The 25,830-nt window shown below is 42.8% G+C and overlaps 1 protein-coding gene across 1 annotated transcript in view; it reads left to right on the forward strand.

Annotated features, from left to right (window-relative positions):
* Positions 1-18,514: 18,514 nt before the first annotated feature.
* col8a2 (collagen, type VIII, alpha 2) overlaps positions 18,515-25,830 on the forward strand; it is a 48,362-nt gene continuing 41,046 nt past the window's right edge. Inside the window, exon 1 of the mRNA XM_069681281.1 lies at positions 18,515-19,203. The gene's annotated coding sequence lies outside the window, so the exon portion shown is untranslated. The remainder of the gene's footprint in view (positions 19,204-25,830) is intronic.

Here is a 25,830-nt window from a genome sequence, read left to right on the forward strand (position 1 = left end):
TGGTTTGTATGAAGTGAGACTGATTAGTGAAGTGGAGACAGTGGTGGTTGGAGGGAAAGGTCAAGAAACTGATTATTAGAACATGGAATGTGTGTTTGTATTGGAAAAGGGGGAAAATCCGAGGTCATCTAGTGGATAGATGAAGAATTGCAGGGGACCTTGGGAAGTAAGAATGTGACTTTTGAAGAGGAACAGGAAGACAGTTTTTATTTTAATTTATACAGGACTCCTGAAAGGGTAATACCCATACTGCAATATAAGTAACTATTAGATGGTGGATAGTAGAGTTCTCTAAATGAATAAGAGCTCCTGTACACATTTGAACCCTGTTAGTTGAAATGTTTCTCATGAGCTTAGACCAGAATTTTGTCAGTTCCATTTCAGGACTATAATAGCCACAAATACTACATAAAAAAAGGAAATACAGCAAACCATCTTTTCGGCTGAGGTCATCGTCATATAAATGGATCTGGAACTGATATTTGAAGATAGCCACTAACACGCCACACACATGCTCAAGCACAAGAGAAACCCAGACAGAGTGTCTCACAGATCATGTTGTCAGACAGTCAGTCATTTATGGCAACGCAAAAACATGTACACACACACACACTCACACATACAATATTGCTTAAATCACTAGCTAACTCAATAATGACCTTTGGAAGGTATTCTCATTATCCCAAAAGCAAACAGAATCCCTGCAAAAAGAGGTTAAATGAGATTCTGTAAAGTTAAATACACATGTATTTTATGGCCTGCTATTGGACCCACATGCCTGGGGTAATTTAGGGGAGGGCACACTTATACATATGTATCCCTATGACTTTTTGATTGTTTTAATTGCATGTGCATGGCTCTTGTTAAGGCTCCTGACCATTTATGGTTTCCGGCTGAGTACACAGGTTCAAACCTTTTTTCTCCTCATTTAAACACGAACATAAAAGACCGCCTCTCAGGCCTTGCCACAGTTAGTCTGATGATTTGTACACTGCGGACCCCACACTGAAATATTTGTACCCTTTGCCTTTATTTCCCCCTTTCCCTCTCTTGCTCCGTCTCAGTATTTTGACATTTCTCCTGCCAACCAGCAAAGCTTTGCTCCCTGAAAGCCATAAAATGAGTGTTTTAACAAAAAACACTGGCATGCCTTTGCATTCTTTCAAAGGGGACTTTTCTGGCATTGGACCGGGTATAGAGGCTCGGTCTGTGTCTCGCTGGATACTCTCCGACACATTCTCAATCTGCAAACACAGAGGGGTGGGATATTCGCATGGCAATTCCAAGTATCCCCACAAACTTAAGACACATGGTGCATGGAGACAGAAGACAAGAGTGACGAAACCATTACAGGAAAAAATAAAACACTTAAATTTCCATAACTTTATACCTGAGATGGCCTTGAGTGTTAGCGTTCCCAGGGCTCGGATGAATGCTGTGCTCTGGCGCTGTGGTTCCCAGGAGGTTGTGTGCTCCAATCTTTCTAATGAGAGAACCTTCCAGGCTAGACATTGTGGGCTCTGGCTTCAGCTTCCAGCCCATGCTGTTCTCACCACAAAGAAACAAGCCAAGTTATTCACTGATTCCTCTCTGACATCCCTGGCCAAAATGTCTCCAATCCCATCCTCCTATTGCCACCACTCTTGACTTTCTCTCTACCACTTACCCTCATTTTTCTCTTTCTGCTCTTTTTCTTTAAAATTCTCTTATTTTCAATTCCTAACTGTGGTTGAAGTTGTTGTTATGACTCAGAGAACTCAGAGGGTATGAGCCAGACAATGAAAATGTAAGGGCGCAAATTCTACATGGGGAACACTGAGGCCAAGTCACTTACACATTCAGCGTCACACAGGTGCCCTGCTGTGCTTGGCATGTTCAGAGAGTGTCAGTGTTTAAACAGCATGTGACCGCACATGCTTATGGGAGGGAGAAAATATCATTGTCAAAAAGGGTGGCCAGTTCTAAAAGAGGAGGTCCATCTGTGCAAACAGCACCTGGTCAGGAAAGTTATTAATTACCAAAGGTCAGAAGCCGAGCTTATGGCCTAGCACTGGAGAGCGAGGGGGAGTTAAATAACAAAGAGAAGGAGTAAAAAGGCAGGGTAGTGAGTGTGGTTGATGATACCAGAAACTATATTCTCAACTACAGCTACAAAAGTAGCAGAGTACAGAGTTTAATATAAATTGGATGTGGTCTTATGAGACACATACCTTAAAGAAAGTTAATTGCAAACGTCATAAGAGCTTTTTGGGCACCTTGTCTTATTCCACGACATACATCCAAGCAAGTTTTTTCACATGCCCTCCTCTCTCCTTCACTTTCTACCCCTCTTAAATTTGGGAGAGAGGGGTCAATGGCTGTTTTTTTTACCCCTCTTTTCTACTTTCAAGAATGTCTGCAATGCTTCTCAGGAATCCTGCCTTGTTGACTTTGGTTTGGGATAAAAGGTACAGCCTCCTCTGTTCTCCATGCTGATCCGAAAGGTGATTAGGCCGGCCTCAACATGAGCCCATGCATAGCCCAGCACATTGGCCCTGAGAGATTACCCTACGTTCCTGTCTGCTTCTGTTATTCAAGGGACCCAGGTGAAGAGACAGATGAGAGGGGAGAAATTAAGGGAAGAATGTTCCTAGCTTGGTGGTTGAGATGACTCATTTGTTTTAAAGCGTAAATAAAATTCTAATGCTTTTTCGATTGAAATGGTTTGTCTGGAGATGATTCTGTTGCCTTATTGCTCTTCTGTCAGTGATGCTGGTGATTCTTAAGATTTTAGAAATTCTCTTTACAAGAACAAATTTCTGGTCTTACAATGTTTTAACTCAGATAGAGTTTGGAAATATATATTGCCTTGCTGATCCAAATCCGTCAAGTTCAGTTGTGGACAAATGAGGGCCTATGTTAGCACTTTTTGTACGGTAAAATCCTAAGCAACTGTGTACCTTAGTGCAATACAGTACTTTGTTTCTGTACTTAGTAGAAGTTTTTACATTTACCCAGCACATTTTAACACACATCTGTATTTTCTACCTGCAATATTTAAAATACTTCAAAAATTAGAGGGGAATTATCCCTGCTAACATGATTTCAACCTGAAAGGATGGAACAACAAGACATTGAAACGCCGATTCCTTCACCTATCCAATGCTTCTCCTGCCCAATAGTAACAACGTTAATACTGTCTATCTGTAAGTTTTAAACAGGCTGTAACAATGCTAAAGGAATGCCAAAAGCTACTAATTGGTTTTGAACACTAATGATTCAGAAAGCCCAATTCAACTGGAGATTTGTTTCACGCAATCAAAACCTCTGTGTTGTCCAACAACCAATTTAATGTTTGTTAAAACTGGAGTTAAAGCTACTAACTTAGCTTAGCATAGACACTGTCTCTTTCCAAAAGCCAAGTCAAATGACTACCAGCACCTCTAAAGCTCACTAATTACAGGAACAGATTTGTAGGCATGGTATTAAAGTAACCCGACAATGATACAGTGTCTCCCCTGGTTGCCATTAAAGGCCACATGTTTATAACGAGGCCTTTGAAAGTCACAATTGTCATTGGCTGTTGTTTGGCACTATAAGTGATAACATGGAATGCCACCCATTGTTTCTATTCATTATGATAAACTGTCTAATCAGCTCTATAGCTTCATAGTAAACACACAGACATAAGAATGATATCTATATTCTTACCCGACTCTTGGCAAGACAAAGAATAATTGCGGACATTGATGCCAGTTTAAGTTAAACACTAGGGGCTCTTAGTTTTGTATTTACCAGCATATTATAACAGTTGATTTTGGATGTGCCACGTTTGTTCCCATCCTCTCCTCCTTACACTGCTACTACCAACCCCTTCCTCCAAAACCGCTCTCCAAGAAACTACCATCGGGAACCAGTAACTAAAACGGGTGTTTTGAAATAAGAAATATTTCCACATGCACCATACCCTGATGCACGAGTGAGAGAAAACTGTGATTAGCTTCGGCCAACAATAATATTGTGTTTAATCTAGATATCATTACATGCAAAATGAGCAGGAGAAATTCAAGGGCACCATTGTTTCCCTCGGTCAGGTTTTCAGAGTTCCAATGATGGAGTGTTTCCTTTAGAAACCCAAACCGGGAGAGATGTGGAGCTGCCACTTATAGTGTTTCAGCAGAATGAAAGCAGCGACCTAGAATCAGAAGGAGGGGAAGGATAGTGTCCGACATTTAAACAATTATATATAAGCTATGACATACTGTAGCTCTTTCTTACATATGGTGACAGCATGGATGGACTTAGTATACATGACATATTCATTCATATTTTCTTTATAGTGTCCCAATCCCATTGTTTGTTGTCTTGGAGGGAATTAGTAAGCTAATCAATGAGGAATAATAACGTCACATCTGCTGAATATCCCATTTAAGCTTACATAATTACCATTAATTACCTGCATCTATAAAAAACAACAGTGGCTGCACAGCAGTGAAATGGTGCCAGGCTTTATTTAACTTTATTTAAGGTCTAAGCTACTAAAGGTCAGGAGTGGGAACATGAAGTGGAAAACCCACTGCTTCTACTTGGCACTTGTTTGTCCTCATGGATGAGGCACTGGGACAGAGGCAATCCTCTGCCGCCCCGTTTCTCATCTCCTCTATCCAAGAGGACAAATCAGGGCCAAGCGCTGCAGTGGAGAAACAGGAGGAGGAAACAGAGGCCGGGACATCTGTAGGTTCTCCTAATTGAGACAGAAAGACTGACGGAGGCTGTTGGAACGTATTAGGGAGGACACAGTTCCAGAAAAAGACAGAAGAAAAGCTTTTGGTGGGGTGCGGGGGCAACCGTGCATTCTAAGAGGGAAAAAGCTGATTTTAGCATGCTAGCACTAGCTACGGCTCAGCTGCGTTTGACCTAGGTTTTGCATATGATAGCCATCTATCTAGATTGATTGTATAAAAACATGGCCTGTTTTGAAGCCTTGGGTTTGGCATTAGTTTTTTGGAACCAAATGTAACCGACAAGGAGTAGCGAGGGGATGCAAAAACTAAGTTACCATAAGTCTACAGTCTTTGCTGAAGGTTAGTTAATTAGCTGGCTTATTAGATAGCAACCACCAGCACAGTGCTTGGTGCTGGACAGGTAGAGTACAGTGTATTTATTGGAGGAAATTTGGTTGATGAGAGCATTAAAACAAAATAGTAAAGTTCCAGATCATAAAACTTTATGGTAAAAGAAGCTAATCCTTCATCTATACCGCTTATCCTGTTCAGGGTTGCGGGGAGCCTGTCCCAGCTGTCATTGGGTGAAAGGCGGGGTACACCTTGGACTGGTCGCCAGTCAATCACAGGGCTGACACCTACAGCAATTTAGAATCACCAATGAACCTAACGAGCATGTTTTGGAATGTGGGAGGAAGCCGCAGACCCCGGAGAAAGCCCACTCATACACGAGGAGAACATGCAAACTCCACACAGAAAGGCCAACTTTGTCCAAACCAGGGTTTGAACCAGTGACCTTCTAGCTGTGAGGCAACAGCACTAACCACTGCATCACCATGCAGCCTTAAAAGAAGCTGAGGGGGGCTGCAGAATCAGGCTGTAATGAGCTTTGGGTTCCTCACCACCTTTTAAAAAAAAATAAAAAATTAATGATCACTGACTGTGCAGCGCAGAAGCTTCCAAGTGTCATATCAAGGTTGATTATTAAATACCTTTCCTGCCTGACGGTGGATTTTTCTCTTAAGTGCATTTGCAGTACTTTCTTTGCACATGTCATACATTGCAGACAGTTGGCCAACCTTGATTAATCAAACTTTAACCATAGCCTGTTTAACATGGCATGACATCCCTGTGTGTCATGGCAACAGCCAAACAAAACAACCTTATTTATGCCCCGTATCCAAAACACTTTTTCTTTTTATGTATTTATTTATTAACACTTCTAAAGTATTGGATGCAGAAAATCAGATAAGCAGGAATATTTGCCAACCACCAGAATCGGATCTGCTCAACTTCCACAAGTGATTTACACCCTTATAATACACAGGAAAGGAAAAGATCAGCTAATGCTCTCGGTCTCACCATCCCCTTCTTAATAACTCCTCAGAGAGGATGAGAGGAAGAGGAAGGAGGAAGAGGGAGCTCAGAGAGGGTGAGAGTGCCACGGGATGTGATTAGGCTGGACCTCCCGTTTATGATTTCTGTATTACAGGCGCTTGGTGCCAGACATTCCCTCCATGGAAGGAATGTCTTCCTAACCAGTTCCATGTGAATGGTTTCGGAGGGAACCACAGCCCACTGGTTGGGTTGAGGGCTCAGCCTTTAAAACACACACCAAGGGAGAAATATGTAGAGGATGGAGGGCAAGAGGCTGGACAGAAGGGAGAACATGAGAATAGAGGAAAAACAATGAGGAAGATATGGTCAGAGAAGTTTGGAGGAATCTAACTTGCTGTATACGTGCACATCTGCATGTCTCTATGGTTTCACCCCACTTTGTCCAAAGCTGTCTTCCCAGCTACTATCCACTACAGCTGCTTTAGACATAAAGTTATGTTGAATGTAGAGTTACACAATATAAAGTGGTGGTGGGGACCTGAGTAAAGTTAGTAATGTGTCTTTAGGTTTCAAACTAAACACCGGCTAATATCTTTTCCAGGGTAGCTTCAACTTTATGCAGCAAAAAGTGGAGGAGAAAGAGAGATTAGCCCTAAACAAAGAAAAAAGAAAGCATATTTATCTAAAGATTGTGAACTTCTAATCGATTCATTCATCAGAATCTGCAGCATCAATAACAATCTGATTCAAAGGTCACGCATTTCATACACAGACTTGCTTGATTTTTCATGATTACGGCCTTTTATCACCTTAAAATCTAGACACTAAATCATACTCAGACATTAAACGACATAATAAAGGCCCAGCGTGCTGTTTGGGCTTAAATGTCATACTTTATAAATTCCACCCACTACATTTGTGACAATTTTACGCAGTTGAACCGTAATTGCAGCACTAACAAGTCGATGTTTTCCAAATCGTTCTCACTCCGCAATTCACAATCCCGTTCTCTTCCCACGAGAAATTGGCCTTGAAGAGAACAAGAGTCCATGCTCTGTCCTTCTGCAAGTTATTTGCATTTAACAGCCCAAGAGTAGCACAGGGTTGGATGCAAAGTGTGAGCATTTGTTAGTCCTGGAATTTTAACTGGGCTGGATTAGTCTTCTGGTGATTTTGGCCACGTGTAACAAAATGATAACATTGTTTTTTGTTGGGACTGGCTGCAGTCTCGGAGCATGCTGTGAAACAACATGCAGCAGTTAGCAGCAGGAAAAAGGCTTACTGAGTGAAACTTTTAAAGAACATTTATTTGGCAACCTAAATTATCAATCATGTGTCATAATAACGAATGTACAACTGCTGGAACTTCAGAGGTAAGGTATGTAATGTCTAATTTTCTAATGATTCTCTTGTGTTTCCTCTTGCATATTTTCTCTATTATTCTATACATTTACACAGCCCATCCTTCATGTAACTTTCCTGCACACACACACACACTTGCACAACTGACAGAAGTCATGACCTTGTCCTACACAAGCTTCTGGCCTTAGCTACAACAATAATGTTTATTAGTGTGTCTCAGGAAAGAAAAGACACGCCTTCCGCTAGCAGCTAGTCAAAGCAGGAAATCTATGAGAGAAAATGTAGATGTCCTGCACATGTCCCAGCCTACAGCTCTTGCACATAAACACCCATAAGTGTGCAAACAGACGCACACAAATGTGCAGAGTGACAGACTGTTGCCCCCAGCTATGCAGCAGGCAGATGTAATTGATGATGGCACTAACTGTTTAAGTGTTGGTGAGTTGCTGGGCTATGTGTAGGATTTGAAGGCATGTTAGTGAAAAATTTAAATAGGGAGGACTCAACCTCAACGTGCAACTCTATCACCAGACGGAAAGGCATTGATACTGGACAATTCTACACAACCTGGTATTCCATTCAAGGATCTTCAATAATCTGTAACAATTCTTTCTCTCTGCCATATCCTGGTATGGCAGCTATGGTATGGCTGAGGTTAGGCAAAGATCATGTTGGTTTAGGTTAGGCAAAGATCATGTTGGTTTAGGTTAGGCAACTAAAGCACTTGGTTAGGGGTAGAAAAAAGATTGTGATTATGGTGTCTCTGACAGGATGCGGTCTCAAGAAGGTTGGATCCCTACTCACCAATCCAACAGCTAACAGCTGCACCCTTACTTTACAGCGTGCTACTTACAGGCTACTTACTTCTTCTAGCATGGCACTGAACATTCTTAATTAAGGGTTTCTACAACTTTACTGTAAGCCTGGCAGCTGGCCACGCTTTGGTTTACCCCCTACCTGGACTAAACTTCGGGGATGTTTTGGTTAAAATGTGAACACACTGTGGGAAAAAAGCAAGCCTGCATCAGTGGTCTTTACCCTTAATGTACATCTATTGTAGTTAGCCTGATGTCAAACATCTGTAAGTTATCTGTTGGATAGTTAGGAGCTACCAGATTACCTTGCAACCTAAGCAATCTGACAAAACAGTCGGTCACACAGATAAGGCAAAAAGATGTCTAAATACTGGAGGTGAAGGCAATAAGGAAGTGACTGTTACCATTCACTAGGGATGGGCATTTCCAGTAATCTCAATATTCGAATAATGTAATTGCCTTATGATTAAGTAATCGAGTACTTATATATTTTTTTACCGTTAAAAAAAAAAACATATGACGGACATGGACATCCCGGCCCGGAATTAGTAGACTATATGCCTGTAAGAGAACATTACTATCTAACAATTTTACATTCATGTCAATTTGCATTTCAAATGCATTTATTGAACAACCGTTGTCAAACATCACAGCGATAGCGGACTGTATGGACGTCTGTTCTGTGTTGCTTAACATGTAACTCACATGTTTTCCACTCTTGTAGCTGTTGTCCGGCGTGATGGTGGTTTATACTCCGGCTCAACAGACACCATCAACTCACGGAAGCCTTCTCCTTCCACAACACTTAATGGGAGCATATCTCCAGTCACCATTTTTGTTATTAGCAGGCTAATCTTCTCCGCTTTGGTGTTGTTACAACGACGTGCTAAAAGAACTAGCAAATGATGTGATGCGAGACTGCCTGTTGCCTGTCTCTGCTGGCTTCGCCTTGTGCTTTAAGCGCATGTGGTTAAGCATCCAACTAGTACCACTACACCACATTTCTTGCACAGCATGTTATTGTCGTCTTTTTGTCAAAGTTCTTCCAGACATCACTGTTCCTGGTCACGGCTGACATGGTGCATGTAACTTAGTTAAACTAGTTTAGCCGAAAACAACGAATGCGTGGGTGCACATGTAGTGTAACGTTACTCAAATAATGACGTCGACAACAAGTACTCGAGTACTCGAATATTCGTCCCCATCCCTGCCATTCACAGCAACGAGTCAAAACCCCCTCAGCCCAGCCTTGGGTTGACAGAGTGGCTTAAGTGGACTAGAACCTCTTTCTCCACACAGCCAAGAACCTGTCATCTGTAACAACATTGGAAAAAGAACAAACCAGAATCAATAACATAAGATAGGATGCTCTAAAAGGTAAGGGCCCAATAGATTTTTCCCTCTCCTTTTTGAGCACTGGTATTAAAAGGGACTGCTTTTACTACCTGCTTGGTCTTTCGGTCAATTTTAGCATTGACTTAGTTTAGGGCCCAAAGGACAGGGGCTGCTGCCCGGCACCATTAAAAGATGGCTACCGTGTCTGAAAACTTTTCAGGGAGAAACCCTGTATGATATTTACAGTTTGAGGTTTGGTATCATAAAAGATACATCCACCGTAATCCTGGGCTGCATTAAGAGACAGCTCCATCTCCATCCTTTGTTATCCATCCCATTCAGCCCATGACAGTGTTTTCAGCACATGTGTCTCTCTGACTCTCTCTCCATCCATGCATGTTGTGCTCTTTATCTAGTAGCACCCTTATCCAAGAAGCTGGTTTTGGTCTTGGTTCCTCACTTGCCACCTCGGTGGGTGGTCCTTGCAGCAAGTTTCTCTGCTGTGGTGTTTGTACAGTGCAGAGGTCTTTGTTTTTCTGGCATGTCTCTCCATGCTAACCAAAGCCGGAGGCCTGCTGCCTGTTTTCTTATGCATAGCTACACATCTGCAGGCTTTTGAGGAGAAAACGGGCAAAAAGCAGAAAAACAGAAGGAGGGCGGCGAAGCAGGAAGGCAGAGAAACACGAACGCTCGAGTTGCCACTTTCTCCCTGAAGGTGTATGTGAGAGTTAGTGTTAGCTCGGCTCCTCTGACATAAACTGTGGTTTGTTGGCAAAGGCCTGGCACACATGGTGACAGCCTCATTATTTATACTCCACTTTGACAGCTTGTTTTGTGTAATATACACACGCGTATTTCCATCCTTGCACCACCCTGTCTTCTTGGTTTCACAGGAATAAGTCAACTTAATGAATTTTTGCATGAAAAAACAGTGTTTCCCCATAGGGTGTGTTATGGATCAAACAGTCACTCAGTCACCAGTGGTTTATGGCTAATTCCCCCCACTCCGAACAAGGTCACATTGTTCCCTATTTATACTCCCAGAATGATCAAAGGCGGAAAATGATCCCTTCCGACAGTTAATATTTCTAAATGTCTCGCTGAGGGCCAATTCTGTGTTATTCAAACTCTTTTCCCAGATGCATTTATCAGGACATATTACCCATTCAGAATTTGAAATTCATGATGTGATATCCATAGATTGTGTGTGAACTGAGTTCTGAGACAGTGACTACAGTGCAATTTCTCTGTTTCCTTGTGTTTGGAGGACGGTGGGTGGTGGGACACGTGGAAACAGCTGTTTAGGGAGGAGGTTCCTGTGAGCATCAAGGTCAGAACACATTCACAAAGCTAGACAGGAAGCCAGGTGGGACAGGGCACCAATATACTGTATGAATGTCATGCCATATAGAAGGATGCTTGTGTGTACGTGCATGTGCCTTTATACAGACGGCGCTGCTGACAGCTTCACAGAGAAAAGCTTCACAGTGGGGATATTTGGCTATAACACAAAACAAACATTGCTATAAAGTTCTCCGGGGTCAACAAGGGGTCAAGTGAGTAAAGGAGTTTGTTATAATAGAAGTAAACCTACAACAGCAGGTTCGAGAGGACTCGAGTAACCTCCTGAGGCATTTGCAGTGGGAACACAGAAGCTACTTAGTGTGAAAGCAAAGGGGAAAGGTCAGGAGAAGGATTGCTGCCACTCAGAAGGTCACAACCCATGTTGTTGTTGGGCCTGGGAGAGCAAGACCTACAAACACATATTTCTTGTTGGGGTCAACCTGGGAGTTTTCAGTAAAATTCAAAATTAGCTTCTAAAATCTGAATGTATTTATGTTTAGCATTTAACATTTCTGAATAAAGTTACAATTGACAAACAGTTATACATAAAACTAGCAAAACAAAAAACTGGAAATCTCGCAAAACTCTCACGGTCAAACTCGACTTTAGAGTAAACAAACATGGCGCACGACGGGCAGGAAGAATTAGCGATGATAGTTTTTGGGCTTTTTACGGAAAATTCAGGTAGAAAAAAGAACAAACTGTGGATGAAGTGGTTGAGACGGCGTGAACATGGGCTGTGCGTGTTACTTTATGATCCCTGTTTGCTTTTGTCCCCATGGCTGTTGTTGTACTACCTCCTTCATTTAGCTAGCTTCCCCATTGGCTATTGTTTCGTTCCACGTGACAATCCACAGAGTGCGTGCTCGGCTGTCATCGGGGGTTCCTCCCACACAACAGGATAACGGGTTGTAAATATTGAACAGATTTAATATTTGCGATCTGAAATTGGTGTGGCCATGACGGCCTTCCGAGCAGATCGGTGGGAAGTAAAATCACTCTTAACATCCCTCACACCACAGGAACATCTGGCAAGATATTCTTTAGAACCATCAAAAAATCGGGACTTTACGATTGTCGGAAGGGGGGAATGGGGCCCCAAATCGACCCAATTATCTTGTATTGTGTACCCCGCTTAACACGTATTCCCTACTTTATTCTGCACACTCCATTCACCAACAGCCCCAATTGAAAACCATTATATAATGCTTTAATGATTGATATGATGTACATAAAAGTTGAGCCGAGACAATTAGTCAAATCCACAGATAAATCCATCCATCCATTATCTATACCCCTTATCCTGTTCAGGGTCGAAGGGGTTGGAGCCAAGATAAATATATAATTAAAAATAATTACAAGTGGCAGCCCTATAGAAGTTTAACTGGGATACGGACCATGATGTACAGGCATTGATGTTGGATGAAAACAATGTTACCGTTTCACTTAGAGGATTCAACACTCTGCCAGTGTTGTTGAACTGCAAGACTTTTACATCATTTTTTTATTACAGAGGTTTATTTGCCTGACAAACAATCTTTGACTGAATTTATACACCGGCTTACAAGGAGCATATTGACCAAATAACAGTCGAGTTTAATTCTGTAATATGATAAAGTTGCTAAGTCCACATAGCTGCCAACATTTAGTTCCTTTTTTCATAAGCAGAAGAATAACTAATAAAAGGACGGCTGCATCCTTTTGTATCTGCCATGAGACTTAAAAAGGACAGAAGAATAAAAGAGTTAATATTCTTAGTTAAGCAAATCCGTGATCCCCAAGTTCAAAAAAGAAACTACTGAAACTTACCCCATGTTTCAGGCTCAGGAAGTTTAGAGAGATTTAAGGTTTTTTGGTCTTCGCACTGTCGTCTATAAAGTTGAGCACCCCTCACCCTGCTTAAACTCAAAACCCAAACGGTATACTTAAACATCTTAGTTACCATACTTCCATTCATTATCTGTTGGCCATAGTTACTTAGCATGTTGGTTTGGCCTGTTATTTGATACCACAGCAAATTATCCCATTATCTCAATAGACAGGCAGCAGATAATTATCTTATTAACTAGGGATAACAAATATGTATGTGCAGGCAGTTATCCTGTTTATTAAGAAAACAGACATAACAAACAATCAAGCATTTTGACTTGTGATTATGGATAAATATCTGAAGATATTCTTCTATATGTTTATATTTTATATTCATAATCATCAAGATAATTGAAGTGTCTTGATCCATGCTATTTCAAAATAGTGTTACGTGAGAAGAAGTTACATATTTATTCTTCTGCAACACCGATTTTTGTCCAGTCTCTCCAGTCAGAAAATAGACAAATGACAAAACACAGAAATCACATGAACTTACACAAGTCATCGTAAGAAAACATATTGTCAACATGAGATGAGATCTCATTAACAGTATGATTAAAATTTTATTCCAAAAAGGCTTAAAACTCTCACTATTGGCAACAAAACACTGCTATCTCTTATATCAAGATAACGAGATAATAAAGTCATGATGATGAGAAAACTGTTTGCTATGTGAAGAATGAATGAGATCATTAAGATGTGATCTCCAGATAAAGTTCCTCAACACATTGTGAGCCAATCTTGTAGCTCTTGGCCTGAATACATGTGATCTTTAATAATAAACCTCCTGTTCTGTACTGGGACGGTTCAAAAGTTTCAGTCAGATCTTTATGATAATGATTTGGGGTTGAAGACACCGATGAATGAACTTTGCCCATCCTTGGACTGCAGCACCAGCCCCTTATATCTGACAGGGTGGGGCTTTTGGATGTGCTTCTGAGATCTCGAAACTCCGGCAGTTGACTTTATTTATTCTAACCTGATTGTTTGGGTTTGGGGATTCTGTTGCTTCTGCTGTGAAGGAAATTGCTCTCTTGCCTGCTGATTCTGAAACGGAAAATGGTTTTAAAAAGTATAACAAAACAAACCTAAAAGTTTCTCTCTCGCTCTCTGTGCTCGCATAGATTGTCGTTCTATGTGCCTTTTCAGGGACGGCTAGCCGAGACGAGTCTGTCATCGAGAAGGAATAGGAAAATAGAAATGGAATCGTTGGGAGAGTGATGAGCTTATCAGTTGAGTACAGAGTTCTGTGCTTGTTGTTTTTACTGTTAGCGTGCAGGCGCCTTAACAGAAGATTGGCAGGATATTAGTTAAGTTGGTGGCCGGGAAATTACAGTTCCAGTCTTTTCTGTATCTTAGAGATCACAAATGAATAAGAGGAAAATGAAGATTGGTTTCTGGTACTCTCAGAAATCACTTTGGCCTCATAATAAAGTAGCTTGGCTTGGACTCAAAGCATTGACGCTCCTTTCCTAGATCCGCTCCTTCACGTACCCCATGGCCTTGACTTGTTGCACAGTACATAGATGCATATTACAGTACACACATACTGCAAGATACTTTTTCTATAGCAGCACTGTTGCACTCTGGAAACAATTACCAGGCAATAATCTTCACATTCTTTCATCCCACCACCAGCTCAGCTGATTAGGATATCCACTGGTACGCAAGGCTAACCTCAAACATGCTCACACACACTTGCACACTGTTTCCATACAGCAGAATACAGTAGGTAGGTGCTCTTGCTCCGTCTTTGGTTACTGACCAACCTTCCTCTCTTTCTCTTACCCTGACACACCTGACATCTGATTCCCGACTGATGATTAATGACCCTAGAAGTCTTTCAGCAGGGACCACCCAGGGTCAAAATAACCTGCCACAAATACAGAAGCAGTAAAATACCATTCAGTCGCCACTCTTTTATTTGCACATGCTGCAGCATCTTGCATTTATGCACGTAGGAGTGTATGTGCAAGAGCAAGAAAGGTGGACTAGTAACCGTGGAAACACTTAAAAATGTGCACCGACTCCACCCCCTCTTCATGTCCTGTGTGGGGAATTACACTGCGAACACCTTGCAAAAGGCCCAACCAGCTTGCTATCATTCTTTCCTGAAAATTCCTCTCTCTCTTCCTTTCTCTTTACCCAAATTTTGTCTTGCCCCGTCCAACAGACGGAAGAATTACCCCGGCTGTCCTCTAATCTCTCCAGAGAGCTTTTTCCCAGGGTGGAAACACTGCCATCCTTTTTTTCCTCCACTGTCCCCCCTTCCCTCTTTTATCAGTGTCAAATGATTTCCTTGGGGGAAACTGAGCTCTGCAACAATATGCGTCAGGTTAGCCAGAGGGAGTCGAGCCAGAAACATCTTCTCTTCTACCTGCTCCATCCATCCATCCATCCATCCATCCAGCTCCCCTCCCCTCTTATGCCCTCCCATCACCTCTTCGAAACTCTCCGCCCCTGTGCCAGCCGAGCGTGGTGGCAGAGCCCCAAGCCCATTTCAGAGGAATTTCCCTGTTGAAATTTATATCAATTTCAGGGCTCTCAAGTTTTATCCACATCGTGTGAAAAGACTGAAACTCCCCTCTCCCTCTAGCACTGACTTGCCATTCTTGCTTCTCTCCTGCTTGCTGCCTTCTGCTAATGTTTATTTCTCTTTCTCTGGCTTCTTCTCTCCACAACCTTTCCCTTTCTTACATAGTTTTCTTCACGTCTATCCTGCTCCTTATCTTAGCATAGCTATTTATTTCTGTAAACTCACTTCTCTGTTGCCTTTTTCCAGCGTTACCACCTTTTTTTTTCCGCTCTCCCTAACGGCCCTGTGGTAGGCACAGCCTGGTGAATGCCGGGCATTCCTTTGTAAGGTTAGAACAGACAAAGGTGGACCACATCACCTGAGAGAAAACGGCCCTTTTGAATCAAAGCCCAAGGGAAAGAGAGGCGGATAGTGAAGAAAAAAAGGAGGAGAAAAGCGAGAGATGGAAAAGAGGAACACCTGTCCTCTGCTGTCCTTGGGTGAACTTTCAACTTTGACCTTTGTTACTTGATAGCGATGCCTTGTTCGAATGAAAACAGGTTTACTGAAGGAAAGTGCATGATGTTTGTGCAAACCTTCAATTCAACTGTGAAAAGAGGGTGCTTTTAAAGGCTGTTTGTGCATTGGAGTAATGAGATTATACACTGTCAAAACCATATTAGCTTATGCTATCAACTCAATTACCACCATACAATACTTAACTCAGAGTGACCACTAAGTCGAGTAAACAAGTTCAGATTACAACCCAAAAGTTAATTCCAATCAAGCTCACAAACACAAACAACTCCACCCTTCAACACACTCCGACCATTCACACAACCCACTCAGGGAACACACACGCTCAATGCAACCCCGAAACAACATCACCCCACCCTAAACACACCACCTTTGAGTAGAACAGACCCCCATACGTTAGCGCATAGTGGGTCTATGTTTGGTGATGCTGGGTGTGGTGTAGGGTGGAGTGTATCGGTGACGCCAACCTGCCCTTCACTACTTATTCTTGGGCTTTTGACGAACATCAAGGGCAAAGCAGGTCTCTGTGATGCAATGCGAGGGTTTTCCACTCGGTTAACGGCCGCTGTTTGTTTTTACTCTTACTAATGGAACGGAGCAAAAGGGGGAAAGAGCAGCGAAAAAAGAGAAACTTATGACGACCAGGTGTTTTTTCCCTCTTCTCGGGAATGTTTCACCTTGTAAAAGCAAGCGAGTGGGAGGGGACTTGTGTACCGAGCTGCATTGAATGGTTTGGGGATTTTCTAAGGGGTGTGCTCTGACCAAAGGGTACGATTGGGAATGAATGTGTGTTGTGTGTGAGTACTAAAGGGTGAGCTGAGATTGTTGAAGAGCCAGAGGCAGAATTCTTCTGTGGAACTGTAGCATAGCCATGACTGGAAGAGACTGGGGCTTTCTCATGTATGGGCTGCAGCCCTTACTGACCAATTTTTTGCCTCATTGAGCTACAGAAAGCGACTGCTTTTGTGGTAGGGTGTGATCAACAACAACACATATGATTGCGCAGAAGCACACACCTAGTGGATGGATGAATGGCAGGCCTGACTACCACACAGGGCTCCTATTGATGACATCATGGCTGGGCATCTGGTCACTCCACCCTTTCCATGTTTCAGAGAGCCATTCAAGCTGCACCATGGCTCTTTCACAGAAATGACGCCTTTTGCTTATTTCTTTAATGATTATTCAATTTGGGCGCCTCCAGTCCTGAACGTATGCTTTCGACTCTGATGGCGCGATCAACAATTTGCCATTATATGACCTTCCATCAGTACAGTACAGATAAACAGATTTTAAATCAATTCCTCCAAAGAATGTTTAATCACTTTCCTATCCTGCTATTGATGTAATTGGCAAAGGAAACACATAAATCCCCATCTGCGTTGTAAATTTTACCATAATGACAGTCTTGAAACAGCGGGTCCCATTTAATATAATAAACATTACCCAAACATGCCCTTGTTGAGCCATTGCTTGTAGTTCCCATGCAAGAAAAGGCCTGACTTTGATTCTAATGGTTGCAAGATTACACAGTCTGGGGACGTTTATTACTCTTTATGAACAAAACATGAATGAGGCGAGTGCAGCTGGACTGCCAGCTGATAACTAGCTGGAATTTAAACATCAATTGAAGTTAGGAATAAGTACATGCTGCTCAAAAGGCAGTCCTTTTAATCAATCAATCCCAACTGGCACAGAGGGATGATGAGTTAAATCCACAAGAACACTTGGATAAATGTTGAACACTGCTTTTTTTTTTTTCCCCTCGCTGTAGCCTTTCAAGATCTACTTGGAATCACAGTCTCTATCTGATCTCTAACTTTGCCAATGGCTAAGTCCCAGTAGGTCTTTCAGGAAAAGGCTAGTCCAGCTTTCCTCTGGCTCGTCCAATCACAAGCACGGAGCGGATTTCTCTTCAAGGTCCACTACCACAGCACAGGGCCAGCTAACACAGTGCCAATTAAAAACACAGAATGCTTAGTCTGTGCTGTTCTAAGTAAACCTCCGTTGGAATGATAAGGAGTGACTGCAACTCATCCAGATCGTTAGCTAACATCCAACACATGATTTCTTGTTGCCCACATTGAGAAATGTATGGATTCAACCAACAAACACTTAGCACATCTTAAATGTATAGTCTAAGTGTTATACATTTAGTAGCAACCAAAGACTTGACAACATGGCTGTAGCGGTGTAATTTAAACCAAGAGAGTGGTATCATGTAATGATTAAAAGCAAATGGCAGCAGGTTGTAGGTGACAACACAATGCCCCTTTGTGTTTTACGCTTATCCTGTGTTATGTCATGCAAAGAGATTATTAATTGGCCATTTGAGCTGCAAGGTAAGCAAAGCAGAAGTTTGTTTGGGTGTTTCACACTATCATCTACAGTTTAGGCTTCATTTGATGACTCTGTTTGTGAGCATGTTTGAACAGAAGTTTGGGAAAGATGAGTGAAGGGAACACGAGCGAGAGACTCCCTCGGATTCCCCTCTTCTCGTCTCTTTTTTCGTTTGCTTCCCTCCTCTTCATCCTACCCCACCCCTCTCTGCGAGGCTACTACCCCACCCCATCCTGCTCACTCCCCTCCTTCCTCAGTGCAGCCAGCCACAGACACTTGCTTTTTGTATGAAGGGGTTTAACCCAAATGAACAATCCTGTCTGTCTTTCCCAAAATAAGCCAGTGGGAGAGGGATCGCCGAGTGAGCCAGGGAGATTGGAGCAGCGAGGTGCACAGCCCCTGGTTATAAGTCCTGGGAGTGGGAGCTCAGCCTGCTTGGACCCACAGCCTTTAGCTCAATATACACTGCCTGCCTGACTGCCTGACTGACTTGACTGACTGACTGAGTCTCACTCTCACTGTTACTCACTCTCTCTCCCTCTCTGTCCTGCTCCCTCGCTCCTTCCCTCCTACTTTCCACCCTGGAGAGCGAGAGCACACAGATTGGGAAGGTGCTCCTCAGACCTGCGTGTGGACAGCTTGAAGACGGCACAGAGAGGATTTTTCACTCTCTCTTTTATCCTCTCTCTCACTTTTGCCATCTCTGCCAAAAAGCACATGGAAGGACTTTTTTGTTTTTTGCTGGAAGCAGAAAAATAAAAGTTGAAAAGACTCCACCTGCAGTTAAAAATATCCCATTTTTAACTTTGGTTGTGTTTTTTTCTGCACTGGACCGATTTGGGGTGCCAGCTCTTTGCCCGGGAGGACAACACTCCTCTTTTTTGTCTGCATGTTCATTGAATATCTGATGCCATTGCGTCCCATGGGAGACACGCGTGGCTGAAGCAAGGAGGGAGGTAGACGAGACATCCACCTGACGCTCACACCTACCGCTACCCTTACCCAGTGCACCCCCTCTGCCCCTCGACACTCTGAGGAGAGAAAGGTAAGTCCTTCCTGCCCTCATGTGTCTATGGCTTCAATAGCATCCTCGTGTCCTGTCATCTGTTGTCTTTTTTTACTTGTGTCACATGTGGCTGCAGTTGCCCAGGCCAAAAGAAACAAGAGAAGAAAACAGGAAAGGGGAAAAAATAAAAATAAAAAACAGACGGGGAAATATCTTAGTCATGGGACCTGCATAATTCTCCTCAGTCCTAAGCTAGTGCACAGAGTAAATGCTTGCAGATTAAAAAGAACCGGTACAGTTTGTTCATCAAGCTCCCACCCAGACATACATACTATTAAAGTTCCGATGTGCACCCTCTATTGATTTACTTTAGGGGTCCTGACAGCAGGAACTCTTTGTTTGTACGGGATGTTATTGATTACTGATTCAGCCTTGGGTTGGAGATTTTTCAGGTGATGGGGCATTGTTGATTCATCCATACCCGCATACATCTGGGACCTTTGCAGATGAGGTTGAAGTGGGCGTGGTGTGTATTTGCAGCGTGTTATAGGGGTGGGGCGGTGCGGTAGTTGGATATGTACAATGGGTTTGGCTCAATAAGATAAATTCTGGTTATGAGGAGTGTTGTCCAAGTAGCTGGATCTTGTGTTTGCATAGGTATATCCCGTGTTCTGTTGGCATGGGCTGCAGAGAGTATATTCTTGGAGTTTAAAGGTCATCTTGTGAGCGAAATGTACCAAAGTGAAGGAAAACTACAAATGGACACATGGCTCTCTCTTCTCTTGTCTTCCCTTCGTCCCTCTGTTGCTTCACTCTGTCCATCCACTGTGACGCCTCTGGCAAGTGACGCTGCATTCCATTGTAACGACATCCCTCCATCTCAAACAGAAAGAGGAGAAATAGCCTTGACTCTGCAGTCCTCAGGTATCACGCTAATCAAACTAGCAGAGAGATAGAATGAGACGAGCAAAATTATAAGAGGAAAAGCAGCGAGAGGAACAAAACAAAGTGCGAAGATTAAGAGAGGATTCCAAAACGCGTGCTTTGCTGAGGAGATACATTTTTCAATCACATGTGTTTCAGTGAACCAACAGCAGACTTTCTTAGCAGAGGAAGGAGGGAGGCAGAGAGAGAAAGAGGGAGAGGTGTAGAGTGAGGTAAGTAAGAGAAAGGAGAGAGAGAGAGCGAGTCTGGAAAAGATAGTGGGCTGGAGTTCTGAAATCCAAAAACATTTGGCAGCATCGCTCTATTTCACTGGCTTACCGCGCAAAAAGAAAAGTCAACTGGATATGTACCTGTGTGTGTGTTGGTTCACATGCATGCTCCTAGGTGGCTGAATGTGTGTGAGTATCAAACACAATCTTCAAGGGGAGTGGGTGAATGGATACACACCAAAGCGTGAACTCTCCCCCTGGCACTGAGGTACAACAGGAGTTCTCAGGTCTGCAAAGCTGCTGGTGCGCAGCAACGTCAGCTCCACTGTTCAAAGTATATTTGCCCATAAAGTTCAGAGCCTCTCATATAGATTTACTGTTTTCCAGTCAGCTTCCCACCTTCTCTTCGTTTCTATTAAAGCACCTATAGGTAAGAAGATTTATGCCCCTTTTTGCTTTTGCCGGTATCCCTTTCCCGTTTTCCTTGGCGTTACTCTCAATGCTTGGCAAATGCATGATGGCAACATTGTGCTATAACCATGACAACCTCCTGCCACTGACTGAGATTGTCTGCTCCCAAGTGGGAGGCGACCTGTCCCTTACTTTGTTACTTGTGGCTACAAGCAGTTCAAGTGTATTTGTGTGTGAGGTAACTTTATTTAACCACAAATAACAGCCCCCAACCAGTCGCCCATTCAGGGCTTTCGCTACAAAGTGCCGAAGCGTGACCAACCATACACAAACAACAGTCACGCGGTATGCACAGCGGCACACACAGCAGCACACACAGCACACTTTATGCCCCGTGCAATACAAACACCTACATGGATTTAACGCTCCTCACACAGACACACACATTTCAAACAGATGAACACACTCGCGCTGTCCTCTGCCAAACCGCCTGCTCACATAGCGCTGAGACTCTCACGCCCCACTGCAGTTACTTTATAGGCCAGAACGTGTTGAAGTTGGGACTTTTAAGATTCTGCTCAACATCAGCTCTGTGCTTTTTTGAAAATGTTTGAGGTTTATTCCTGTTCTTATGTCAAAGTCAAAGAACAAGGCCTTCTTTGTAAGGCTTTCTGCTGAGATTTTCATCCTCATTCTGAGACTTAGAACATCTCTCACCCTTGCTTCATCGATGAGACACTGTTAGAAAAAGAGACAGGTTGTAACTGAAGATATGGGAGCTGCCTCTGCCGTGATGTCTTCTATGTTTCTAACCACTGTTTGGCTTGTAAAATATCCTGCACTTTGCTGCCACAAGGGGGCAGAATACCAGGCACTGTCACACACACTGTCACAAACAGATGGCATCTTGTAGGGAAGGAAAACCTGTTGCTGTATTCATGATAAGTTGTGTCTCTTAACTTATCTTACATATCCACTGATGGCACACCACTAATAACATTTATATTAAAGACATCTTCTTTTACTCTTGGATCATCCTGATTAGACACATTGTAGCTGGCCTAGAGGGTCAAAGGTCAGTGTCCTTTCTTGTCTATAATCTTTAAGAATGTCATTTTTTTAATTTCTCCAAACTTTAATGTGTCACATAATGTGTGTGATATTCCCCTGATTTGAAATTGCCCTCTAGCTAATGTGTGTGTATGTGGATTAGAGCGCACATGTGCTTCTGTTACTCTCAATGTTATGCCATGCTAGCAGGAAATGAAGCAGAATGCCGCTCATTCTCCAGGAAAATTAAACGCCTACTTATTCCTTAACTTCTCAGGAACACACACACAGGTTCAGAACACACACACACACACACATGCACGCACACACACATTTCCTTCTTCTGGGCCTTTTGTTTCATAGGTGAAAACATGCCGCTCCCTTAATGGCTTCATAAACAATGAATGTGTTTTCTTAAAGTGCACTTTTCAGCCGGAAGCCCATGTCTGTAATTACAGCCAAACACACACACACACACACTGTAAGCACCCATACTCTTTAGTACGTATTACAAGGCATGCTCATTGGTGCCGCTGATATATTGAATGAAGAATTGCAGTGAAGGGCGGTGGAAACAAAATACAGGCCCTGGTCTTAATCAGAGCCTGACCCATAACATTCAGGATTAAATGGCTGGATTTGTTTTTCAGCTGAAAGTGGGAAAAAAAACAGTTAAAGTCAGAAACATATTTTTGCGTGCAGATTCGTTGAGATTTGTATCTTGTGTCCTTTTACTTCCTTTTTGCCTGGTTTGTTTTAACATCCCTGGTAGCCATCTTGGCCTGGACACGCTGCTCATCTATGTGGAGGTCAGTCAGCTATATGGCAGACGGTGAATCCGCACAAACATACGGCCCACCAGAGTGGAAGGCACGTTATTAATCTGGCCCTTGTTTTGAAGGACGTTGTTTTGGCTCTCAGCTCTGAATAAGCACTAAAAAAACAGACAGAGGACAAAAGTAGGAGGAGGAAGACAAAACAGTAGAGAGTTTTGTTTTATTCTAATTCGTTTTCATGTGTAACTTCACTTATTTATATTTCTCTCCCTTTCACTCTCTAATTCATTTGTCTGCCTCACTTTATTTGTGTTTATCTGTCTCCCACTTGCTCTTTCGTTCTCTCATAACTGTGTCTGGACCAGAGGGAGTTTTTCCACTGGGCTGGCAGCAACCGGGGGGACGGAGAGAGAGAGAGAGAGAGACGGGGAGCGCAAGCAGTAGGGAGGCTTGGCAGACGCCCCTTGTTATTTTTCCTCCACTTCCCATTGACTCTGTCAGCGGTGTCTCAGTCTTCGCAGGGCCTGCGAGCTCAGAGAGGCTTGACAAACATGCCGTCTTCAGCTATCAGAGGGAACTTATCGCAGGCACGCTTTGCAGACAGAAGCAGGAGGCGGTGGGGGGGCTTTGCTCATTGCGTCGCCACTTTTTCTCCTTTTAACGTGCTTCTTGCTTCTTGACTTTGTTCCAGATGTCCCAAGTTCTTCCCTCGTTCCCATAAGTTTTTACTATTTCAGACTACAAATCCTGTTGTATTAAACCTCTACTCTTTACTGGGCTCAAACTAAACCCCCCTGCAGTGAAACAACCTTGTTCTCCAATGTCAGACATTGCTTTCTGTCACTGAGGCCTGAACAAGGTGCAGTAACCAAGCCACAGATAGAACATGTATTGAGCAATGCTTCCTGGACTCAAATCTATATTTTCCCAATGGTTTGCCACAGTTTTTTTTGGGACAGCAGCTCGTGTTTTTAAAGAGAATCCAACAGGAACAAACAGGAACGAGAGCCTCAGTGCTCATCCAGGAACAGTGCTGTTTCTAGTTAATGGTATGTGACATCTCGTGCTCAACCGCTGAGGCTGAGTTTCCCCTGGTTCAACACTTGATGCAAGGAAGCAAGAGTTTCCCTGTTTCTAGGGAGGATGTGTTGACCCCGCCACCCATTGGTCTCTGTTTCTCAAGAAAAAATGTAATCCATAATACAGAGCGAAGCCAATTGAATATTGTTTGATGTTTGCTTGGTTCAGGTAGCTGTACAAATGAGCATGTGTGTACAGTACACGGGGTACGTTTATTTGCCTTTGCTTTTTGACTGTGCTACCTCTCATTCATTGCCCCTCAGCTCGCCGTCTGGCAAGAATTTTGTTTGGGGCTTCCAAAAGCAGGACGTCGGGCCAACTCTTAACAGGGGTCAACTCCTCGGAATAAAACTCACATTATCCCTCTTTTCATCTGGTTACAGACACGCTCCCCACGCCAACTGTTTATTTTTATTATTTCACTTCAAATGCTGGATGGATATATCTCTCTCTGATGGGTCAATATTGAGTAAGGGATTGGAAACAGCTCTTCTGAGACCATTTTGAAAATCTCCAGACTTTGTTATTGTTCAGTCTGAGCTTGATTTAGACTTGTGCGTAGGTGTTCGTACAGAGAGAAAAGAGACGAGGGTTATAGTGGTGTTATGGCTCCCTCAGAGGGGGATAATAAAAAGCATTTCATTTCGCAGAGCCAGATTTTGGAGAAGGAAATGCTTACTAAATGACACATGTATTGTACTCTTTTCTCACACACAGTGGAGTTATTTTCCCAGTCTTCAGTAGCAGACGGCAACCTAATATCTCCCATCAATCAACATGTTTTGTTCCACAAATTACCTCATAGTCAAACTTGCAGCTGCTAAAGGAATAGTTTGATACATTCAGAAATACCTTTATTTGCTTTCTTTCCAAGTGTTAAATGAGAAGATCTATACGAATGAACCATCACCACTATTATCTATACCGCTTATCCTGTTCAGGATCTGGAGCCTATCCCAGCTGTCATTGGGCAAGAGACGGGGTACACCCTGGACAGGTCGCCAGGGCAAATTTAGAGTCACCATTGAAACTAACGAGCATGCCTTTGGACTGTTGGAGGAAGCCGGAATACCCGGAGGGAATCCACGCATGCAAGGGGAGAACATGCAAACACCACACAGAAAGGCCCCCTACATCTGAACCGGGATTCGAACTTGGAACCTTGTAGCTGCAAGGCAATAGCGCTAACCACTGCACCACAGTACAAAAAGCACATGACCTACCGGAAAAACCAATGTGCATTTTTCTTTTTACTGGTTGTACACAATTTCTACTTACCAAGAACTAATCGATTTAGTGGCTTTCTATGACGTTGCATATTGCAACCAATTTAAAACCCTCGTCCTCATACTCGACTTCCAAGGATGAAGGAGTGGCCATGAAACTTGCTAAAATGCTCAAGTTCCTCCCTAGAGACAAAAACAACGATTCTTATATTCAGATGACTACAGAATAATGAAAACATACTTATGAATATTGATGGGTTGTTATAACATGAGTAGTTTTATATCACAAGAGAGACAGAAGAGAGTTTTAACATATAACATTTTGTAATTACATAATATTGTAAATGCTGGTCATAAAATGAAAACTGAACTTTTTACATGATTTACTCTGCGGTCTTTTGATAGTCGGTGACTACAGGTGCCCAACACATGGCCAAAAAAAATCTTGGCCCCTTCTTGTTCCAACCTTAAACAAATTGACACTTTTGCCATTTTCTGCCCAGATAAACACCTCCACTTAACTCGGCTCACAGTGCTCCTCAAAGGGATGGATTTAAGACGACTTATCCCCTACAGCGGACCACCCTGGGCTTTCCAGTTTCTTGCTTTTGAAATTTGTCACACTGCATTAAACATCTCAAGAGCACAAATTACACCACCAGGGGGTTCAGACAATCATTGGGAACATCATTATGTATTTACCAAGGCTCCTTATCCATGTGAAGACAACACTTACAAACACATTAGACAGAACACACATTAAGCCTGAGCCATTACAGTATCCCAGGATTGTTCGATGCAGGGTTTTCTCAGACTTTATGTTTAAATGGCCTTGGCTCGGAGACTTAATCCTTTCTGCGCAGACTTTGAGCCCATTGAGCAACATGTGTTTCATAATGCAATGCTCAGAGGCATTTTGCTGCATACAACACAACCAGTCCTTCAAGGCTTTTGTCCTAATCATTTCCT

This window comes from Semicossyphus pulcher, unplaced genomic scaffold (genome assembly GCF_022749685.1).
Source record: "Semicossyphus pulcher isolate SPU_LCO1_2020_fin unplaced genomic scaffold, fSemPul1.0.p SCAF_5, whole genome shotgun sequence".
Classification (NCBI taxonomy): Eukaryota; Metazoa; Chordata; class Actinopteri; order Labriformes; family Labridae; genus Semicossyphus; species Semicossyphus pulcher.